The 9,344-nt window shown below is 35.6% G+C and overlaps 1 long non-coding RNA gene across 2 annotated transcripts in view; it reads left to right on the top strand.

Moving 5' to 3' along the window:
- LOC147379469 (uncharacterized) overlaps positions 1-8,428 on the top strand; it is a 232,285-nt gene extending 223,857 nt beyond the window's left edge. For both annotated transcript variants that reach the window (XR_015133202.1, XR_015133198.1), the window contains exon 4: positions 8,263-8,428. This is a non-coding gene — a long non-coding RNA (uncharacterized LOC147379469). The remainder of the gene's footprint in view (positions 1-8,262) is intronic.
- The last annotated feature ends 916 nt before the right edge of the window (positions 8,429-9,344 follow it).

The raw sequence follows: 9,344 nt of genomic DNA on the forward strand, positions 1-9,344 counted from the left end.
TCATATAAATGATATATGAATCTTTACATTCTGTATTAAAATTTGAGAGTTTCAGTTCAGTTCAGTCTCTCAGTTGTGTCTGACTCTTTGTGACCCCATGAACCACAGCACCCCAGGCCTCCCTGTCCATCACCAACTCCCGGAGTCCACCCAAACCCATGTCCATTGAGTCGGTGATGCCATCCAACCATCTCATCCTCTGCCATCCCCTTCTCCTCCTGCCCTCAATCTTTCCCAGCATCAGAGTCTTTTCCAATGAGTCAACTCTTCGCATGAGGTGGCCAAAGTACTGGAGTTTCAGCTTTAGCATCATTCCTTCCAACGAAATCCCAGGGCTGATCTCCTTCAGAATGGACTGGTTGGATCTCCTTGTAGTCCAAGGGACTCTCAAGAGTCTTTTCCAACACCACAATTCAAAAGCATCAAATCTTCTTCACTCAGCTTTCTTTATAGTCCAACTCTAGAAATACCAAAATTTAATAGTAAATGTGTCTAATTTAAATATGTGAAATAAAAGACTGTAATCACAAAATTTAGTCTTTCTTGTTAGAAATTAGGATTTTAAAAAATCTTTTGTCTAAAATTTTAACATCCTTATGCTCATAAATGTTAAAATTTTAGACAAAAGGTTTTTTTAAAATCCTAATTTCTAACAAGAAAGACTAAATTTTGTGATTACAGTCTTTTATTTCACATATTTAAATTAGACACATTTACTATTAAATTTTGGTATTTCTAGAGTTGGACTATAAAGAGAGCTGAGTGAAGAAGAATTGATGCTTTTGAATTGTGGTGTTGGAAAAGACTCTATGCTCATAAATTGGAGAAGGCAATGGCACCCCACTCCAGTACTCTTGCCTGGAAAATCCCATGGATGGAGGAGCCTGGTAGGCTGCAGTCCATGGGGTCGCACAGAGTCAAACACGACTGAGCAACTTCACTCTCACTTTTCACTTTCATGCATTGGAGAAGGAAATGGCAGCCCACTCCAGTGTTCTTGCCTGGAGAATCCCAGGGACGGGGGAGCCTGGTGGGCTGCCGTCTATGGTGTCGCACAGAGTTGGACATGACTGAAGTGACTTAGCAGCAGCATGCTCATAAATTGTAGAATTCAAAAATATCCATTATATTATCTATTTAAAAATAAATTCTTCTACACCCTATTGTTTACAATAATGGTTCTTTCAAAAAGTATCTTCCATTAAGATATTTCTGTATATATATATGATCTCTTAGTGGCACTAGTGAAGGTATGAAAGCTTCAACAACATTTGTGGCTTTGTCCTTGTAAACATGGATAAATCATAATTTGGATGGAGACCATCTATATTTCTTTATCCATTCATCTAATATCTGCTTATCTGTCCATCTATCCATACCCATCCATCCATCCCTTTCTCCCTATATATTTATCTATCATCTCTCTGTATTAGATGTATTCTTTTCTTTAAGAATAATATATACTTGAATTTTATATGAATATAATAAAGTACATTTGAACTTGCTTGAAGAAGAACTCCATTGATTATCCTGGGTTGTGTTATTATTGCATGGGTTACTTAATTGAAACAACTTGATCTTTCTAATAAAAATAGGCAGGTTGACTGCATCAACATTTCAAATGGAGGCTACAATTGTTAAAATATGAGCCCTTGAAATAACCAGTTTACCAGAATCAGAGAAAGGTGAAAAAATATTTAGCAATTTTATTAACATACGAAGAGACTATCAGTTCAGTCAGTTCTGTTGTTCAGTCATGTCCAACTCTTTGTGACACCATGGACTGGCAGCATACCAGGCTTCCCTGATTTTTTTAACCATGGGATGTATCCACTGAGATTAATTCCAAAGTTAAAATGGAGTTACCAATTTAACAGCTTTGGCATAAAGAGAACTTGACTCTTGTACTGATAGTGATAATAGTGATAAATTAATTTTTAATATTAATTACTATTACTATAGCTAACATTTTCTAAACAAGTAAAATTGGCCAGACATCGTCTTAAGTATTTGGCCTTAATAATTTTATTTTATTTTGCATTCCAATGTAAAAAAATAGTATTATTACCTATCATTTTACAGATGAGGAAATAAACTTAAAGAAATTAAAAAAAAAATCTACCAATAGTTTCTCAGCTCCTAAACTGAGGATCTTGGATTTAAAAGCAGCTTATTTGACTATGCTGCTGCTGCTGCTAAGCTGTTTTAGTCGTGTCCGACTCTGTGCGACCCCATGGACGACAGCGCACCAGGCTCCCCTGTCCCTGGGATTCTCCAGGCAAGAACACTGGAGTGGGTTGCCATTTCCTTCTCCAATGCATGAAAGTGAAAAGTGAAAGTGAAATCGCTCAGTCGTGTCCGACTCCCAGCAACCCTATGGACTGCAGCCCACCAGGCTCCTCTGTCCATGGGATTTTCCAGGCAAGAGTACTGGAGTGGGGTGCCATTGCCTTCTCCGTATTTGACTATAGAAGCTACCTTATTAAACACATGCACTATCATTCTGAAGATAATCACCTTCTTAGGCTCTCCATTTCTTTATCTGGAAAATGAAAAATATCAGATATTTTACTTTTTATTCTCTCTGATAGCACAATGTGTAGCCTAAATATTTGTATCCACGATACCCTTTGCTTTTCCTTGATTAATATTTGTGGATTTAGAAAATCACTTTATAAATGTGTAAAGAATATGACATGTATAAAGTAATCTTTTTATCTTTTATTCCCATTTCTCTAATTTATTGTTTTGTTGTAATATTTTCTTAAGTTCAGTTATTTATTTTGAGGCTTTTTATTGGTAACAAGTCTTGTAGCCTATTATTTATTATGTTATTAACTACCATGAAGTCATATTCATATTTTTAAAAGGAGCATTCCATTATTGATCATTATTCACCAATTTCCTAATCACTTTTGGCATTTACATCAAATTATCATCCTTGTCTCAAAGGAAGATATTATGTTTAATAGAATCTCCTTTCCTGTAGTTCAGATTTATGGACAAGGGTAGGGGAGAAGAGGAAGAGGGTGAGACAAATGGAGAGTAGCATGAATGCATATACACCACCATATGTAAACTGACAGCCAATGGGAATTTGCTGTAGGACTCAGGGAGCTCAAACTGGGTCTCTGTACTAACCTAGAGGGGTGGGAATGGCCAGGAGGTGAGAGGGAGATTCAAGAGGGATAGGACATATGTACACCTATGGTTAATTTATGATGATGTATGAAAGAAATTGAACCAATATTGTAAACTTATCATCAATCAATTAAAAATAAATAAATGTTTTTAAAAAAGAAAAAAAACACTTAAGTGATAACTGAAACATCTAAGATGTTTTAAGAGAAGCTTATTTAATTCAGCTGAAATTATGGGAAAAAAGCATCAAAATTTCACATAATTCTTGATATTCTCAGGTTAGTCTTGGCATTATAACTCTGATATTGTAGGAAAAAGTAGATATTTACTGATAGCATAAAGTCATTATGTTTAATTTGAAAAAAAGCAAGGTAGTCATTATATAAGAGTTTTTAAATAGATGTTTTTGTTTTTTAATTTCTCCTTTCCTCTTGGTTGATTTAATGGCCCCTATCACTGTGTGACATAAAATCAATCACTAGCTAAAGGATTAAAATCTGGGATATTTGTTTTAGAAGATACATTGAAATATTCTACATGCTGGTTTAAGTCTTGACCCTCCAGAATAACATTTCAGGGCATTGATTAACATGTGTATAGTATGGTTAACTATACCTAACTGTACCCAACATATGGAACCTGTCTAATTCCTTGTGCAGTACATGGTAAATCTCTTTTTTGCTATTTATGCAGTAGCAAGTAGTAAACTTTATTTCTTAGGAACATATAAAGTGAACAGAAGTTTTTATCTCCTAACAGCTAAATAGTTAAATTGAGCCAGACCAAAATGTGGAAGAACTTTAATCAATATAGCACATTACAAGACTGGGATTTACTTTCCCTGATCACAGTTAAAGAATGCCAGTTTTATGGGAAATAAAAACAATTTCAGTACACTTCTGTGTCTTTGGGTTCCTTTTTCAGTATTATTTTAAACAACTATGGTAGAAAATACATTTGAGAAAATGTGTCTTAGGTTTATTATTTCCTCTTTATTACTGATTGTGGATACATTACTTAAACTATTGCACATTCAATGGCTATAGTGTTTATTAGTACATTTTATTTTTATCATGATATATCCTTATTTAAAAATCAGCAAAGTTTAAATATAAATTCATAGGTGAATTAATGTTATCCTGACATACCATTATCTTTTCTAAACACACTTGCCATAACTTTTCATTGTATTTAAATATGTTCAAAACATCATTAATTATAATTTATAAATAATATTTTATTAATTTTATTGGTTAAAATATGATTGAATGCAGGTTGCACATGACCAAATCAGTTACAATGAGAGTAATAACTTTACTTAGGATATATTTTTTAATGGAATTGGTTAATTCATTTTGATCATAATTATTTCATTATAAAGTTAACCCTATTTGCCAAAATAATTAAAAGTATCCAATATGTAACAAAAATGATCAAATGAAAAATACCTCTTTAGTTTGTAATACATCATATATTTTATATTTGTTCTATGCCTACTATCAAAAAACTTTTAAGATGACATAATTTTAAAACATATATATAAAGATAATTTTGACTCAATTTTTTAAAGTAGAAAAAAATATAACAGATACTTTAGACATATTGTTTAAACCTTTAATATACTGGGATAATTTGAGAACAGATGGGATAAAGTATTCAAATTTCTCCCTGTAGATTAAGTTATAATAAATATATGTGATGAAATTCATACAGAATTCCCAAGCCTCTTTTTCAAGAAATAAAATTTTCATATATTCATTTCTCACTGCCCATTGTTACTCCTTGTTTTCTCTCACTGGGAGTTCATGATCAAAAGAACAGCACTGAAGAGGCTTAATGACTCTTAACTTAAGGTCACTCAATACAGTGATGAGTACCTGAAGTATATATGTTAATTCATAACCAGGCATCAACAGAAAGACGGAAAGTGTTCGTATATGTATTCAATGTGAAAGGAGTGCCTTCTATAGTGGCCTATGCATGTGCAGGACCTGGCAAGAGAGGGACAGATGGTTAGAGCATAGCTAGAAGAATTACAAACATTTGCACATCAATGACACCAATGCTGAACAACTTACAGTCACAAATTTTTAAAAAATGGAAAAGAAAAAAATCCCTTAGGCTACTTCAAGAACTTAGGAAGTTTCTGGAAAAGTTACTCTATAAGAAACTCATTTTTGCTGGGAAGTGGAAGAGATGTCTATCAAGAGTATAAGGCAACTCGCATACTGGGAGAAAACATGCAAAACACACATCTGCCAAAGGTCTGTTATCAGAAATATACAAAGAAGTCTTAAAATTCAACAAAAGAAAATGAAAAACCTAATTTTTAAACTGGGAAATGGACCTAAACAGACACCTTACTAAAGAAGATAAACATATGGCAGGTAAGCATATGAAAAGACAGTCCAAAGCATATGCCATCAGGGAAATGCAACTTAAAATGAGATATCATGGCAAAACCAATACAATATTGTAAAGTTAAATAATAAAATAAAATTTTAAAAAAATGAGATATCACTACACACCTATAAGAATGGCCAAAACATAGAATACTGACAACAGCAAATGTTGGTGAGGCTGTAGAGCCACAGAAACTCTCATTCATTGCTACAGGAATCAAAATTGTAGAGCCGTTTTGAAAGAGAGTTTGGAAGTTTCTTACAAAATAAACATACACCTACCAAATGATCCAACAGCTGTGTGTCCTGACATTTACCAAGGAGTTGAATAAGTTGAAAACTCACGTTCACACAAAATCCTGTACACAGATGTGTACAGAAGCATTATGCATAATTTCAAATTCAAATCCAAACTTTGAAGCAACCAGGATGTCCTTCAGTAGATGAATGGACAAAATATTTCATTGTCTACTTGTCCCACAGTGCCATAAATTCATGTAAACGCATTGAGGAATCTTAAATGCATATTACTAAGTAGAAGAAGTCAATCTGAACAGGTGCACACTATGTGAATCCAATTATACAATTCTGGAAAAGCCAAAACTATGGAGATGGTATAAGTACTGGTGATTTCCAAGGATGTAAGGGAAGAAAGGATGAATAAGGAGAGTACGGGTGTACTAAGTTGCTTCAGTCGTATCTGGCTCTTTGCGACCCTATGGGCCTTAGCCTGCCCCACTGCTTACCCTGCCCCATGGGATTCTCCAGGCGAAAATGTACCACTTGTGCCACCTGAGAAACTCAAATAAGAAAAGAATAGGGAATTTTTGAGTCAATGAAACTAATCTGTATGATAATATAATGAGGATCCCTGTCATTATAAATTTGTCAAAACTTATAAAATGTCCAAGAGTATATGCTAATGTAAACTATGAGTTTTGGGTGATAATGATGTATCAATGTAGGTTCATTGATTGAAACAAAAACTTCACTCTGGTGGGGGATGTTGATAGTGAGAGAAGTTCTGCATGTGTGGAATAGGGGTGTAAAGGAACTTTCTGTATTTTCTACTCAATTTTGCAGTGAATCTAAAACTATTCTAAAAAATAAAGTCTATGGAAAAAGAGAGAGGAAGACAGGGAGAAGGAGGCAGAGAGGAGGGTGAGAGAGAGAGAGCAACCAACCATTGAAGTGCAGAAGAAAAAAAAAAAAAAGTCTAAATAGACCAAGGGAACCAGAAATGAAAAATTTTGTCATAGCTTTTTTAAGTCCCATTGGTTAGCCATACATTTCTATTGAACTGGAAAATATGAATTATTCAAAACCTGTCATGAAACCCTTTACACCTTTTTCATACTGTTTAGCTTATGATCCACATAAGAAATACATTTTCTGTTGGGATCCACTGTACATATACACTCATTATACATATACCAAACAGTTGAAAGAAAACATTCACTCAAAAATTCTACATCTTCCCTGGTGGCTCAGTGGTAAAGAATCTGCATGCTAATGCAGGAGACATAGAAGACATGGGTTCAATCCCTGGGTTTGAAAGATCCCCTGGAGAAGGAAATGGCAACCCTCTCCAGTATTCTTGCCTGGGAAATCCCATGGACAGAGGAGCCTGGTGGGCTATAGTACACGGGGTTGCAGAAGAGTTGGACATGACTTACCAACTAAACAACAAAACAACTCTACACTTAATACATGCACTGTACTATTTTATTTCCTCTTTTATTAAAATATGCTGGACAAGATTCAGTTAAATGACTTTTCCCCACAACTCCAATTTACAAAATATCATCTGGAAGAGATTCTGTTAAGGTTAGTCACACAAATAATTGCTGTTCTTTGGTATACTGCAGATCCCAAAATGGATAGATTAAACTAATTAAAAATCTTCTGACAGGCTGGATATTTAAGGGTTGACTTCAGCTAAGGGACACCTTATGGTTGAACTCACACATGAAGAACAGGATGTAGCAAATATTCCATCTTTTGTCTTTGTCTAGAGGCATAACCTTAACGACTGACAGTTACTGAATACTAACTTCCAAGTGCTTGCTTCCTGGGAATTGATTAGGTTAGACAGAAAAGTTCATGAGGATCCATGCAGCCAAAGAAAGTCACACATCATCCTCTGGGTTATCAGAACGGAATCCTACCCTACACAAAGAAAAATAGGAAAATAATTGCTGTTGGACTAAGGATATCTGGATCACTGACTGTCACTGACATTTTATCCCTTTTTGTGGACTACTGCAGAGATTTGACTTGGTGAAAAGAAGCAGAGGAAAATTTTTCTACAAGTGTACTCAATACTTTAGTCCTTCCCATGATCACAAAGGAGAATATCTGGCTTCTTTATCATTTCATTTCTCTACCACTAGGAACTCCTGTTAGCTTGCCCCACCATACAAAGGACTGGTCTGGGGGAGCTGGGGAGTTGCATCTTTACTTGATTAGCTCCAGGGCATATCTACATCAGAGTAATAGCTGGACTAGTGAGATAAAATCATAACCCATTTACCATAGTCAGACAGAGAAAGGGGTAAGGCGCTAGAGAAATGAGTCTGAACAAGGTGGGTTGGGATAATGCTCTAATGAGTTTTTTTTGAGAGGAAAAGAGAATTTTAGGAGAGTATCCTGCTTATAAGTGCTAAGTTTCTTTAGTCATGTCCGACTCTTTGTGACCCTATGGACTGTGATCCCCCAGGCTCCTCGGTCCATGGGATTCTCCAGGCAGGAATATTAGAGTGTGTTGTGATGTCCTCCTCCAAAGGATCTTCCCGACCCAGGGATCGAACCTGCATCTCTTGTACCTCCTGCATTGGGAGGTGGGCTCTTTACCAATGACACCACCTGGGAAGTCCATCCTGCTTATGAGGGTAAGAAAAAAAGAAAGGAATTTTATAGTGTGTTGCTGTACAGTTTAAAAAACGACTCCATTGGTGCTTTTTCTGGAAATGCATTAAAGAGTTTAGTTGCTCTCAGTCATATTTTAGTTGAAATTCTTTGTGTTGTTGCAGTGTTATTTTTGTTGTAACAGTAGTACTCCTAATATTATTATCATAAATAATACTAAAATCATCATGATTATTTCAAGAATGCTATGTGCCAGGAGTTATCTACAAACTGATAGGAGTTAAATAAAAACTGAAAATTAATAGTGCTAATGTCTCACATAGTTATTTTTTACAACATTCAGTTCAGTTCAGTTCAGTCACTCAGTCGTGTCAGACTCTTTGTGACCCCATGAATTGCAGCAAGCCAGGCCACCCTGTCCATCACCAACTCCCAGAGTCTACTCAAACTCATGTCCATCGAGTTGGTGATGCCATCCAGCCATCTCATCCTCTGTTGTTCCCTTCTCCTCCTGCCCCCAGTCCCTCCCAGCATCAGGATCTTTTCCAGTGAGTCAACTCTTCACATCAGGTGGCCAAAGGATTGGAGTTTCAGCTTTAGCATCAGTCCTTCCAATGAACACCCAGGACTGATCTCCTTTAGGATGGATTGGTTGGATCTCCTTGCAGCCCAAGGGTCTCTCAAGAGTCTTCTCCAACACCACAGTTCAAAAGCATCAATTCTTCAGCACTCAGCTTTCTTCACAGTCCAACTCTCACATTCATACATGACCACTGAAAAAACCATAGCCTTGACTAGATGGACCTTATGTAACACCTAAGATTGCTCTTTAATACAACTCTGAATCTCAACTCACATTTTGAAGTTGCTGGCAAAGGAAGGATTTAGAATACTAGTAAATCTAAATAGAGTGTAGGTATAAAATCAAGGAAG

This window comes from Bos grunniens, chromosome 1, assembly GCF_055505025.1.
Source record: "Bos grunniens cultivar Pamir isolate PY7600 chromosome 1, Bosgru_T2T1.0, whole genome shotgun sequence".
Lineage (NCBI taxonomy): Eukaryota > Metazoa > Chordata > Mammalia > Artiodactyla > Bovidae > Bos > Bos grunniens.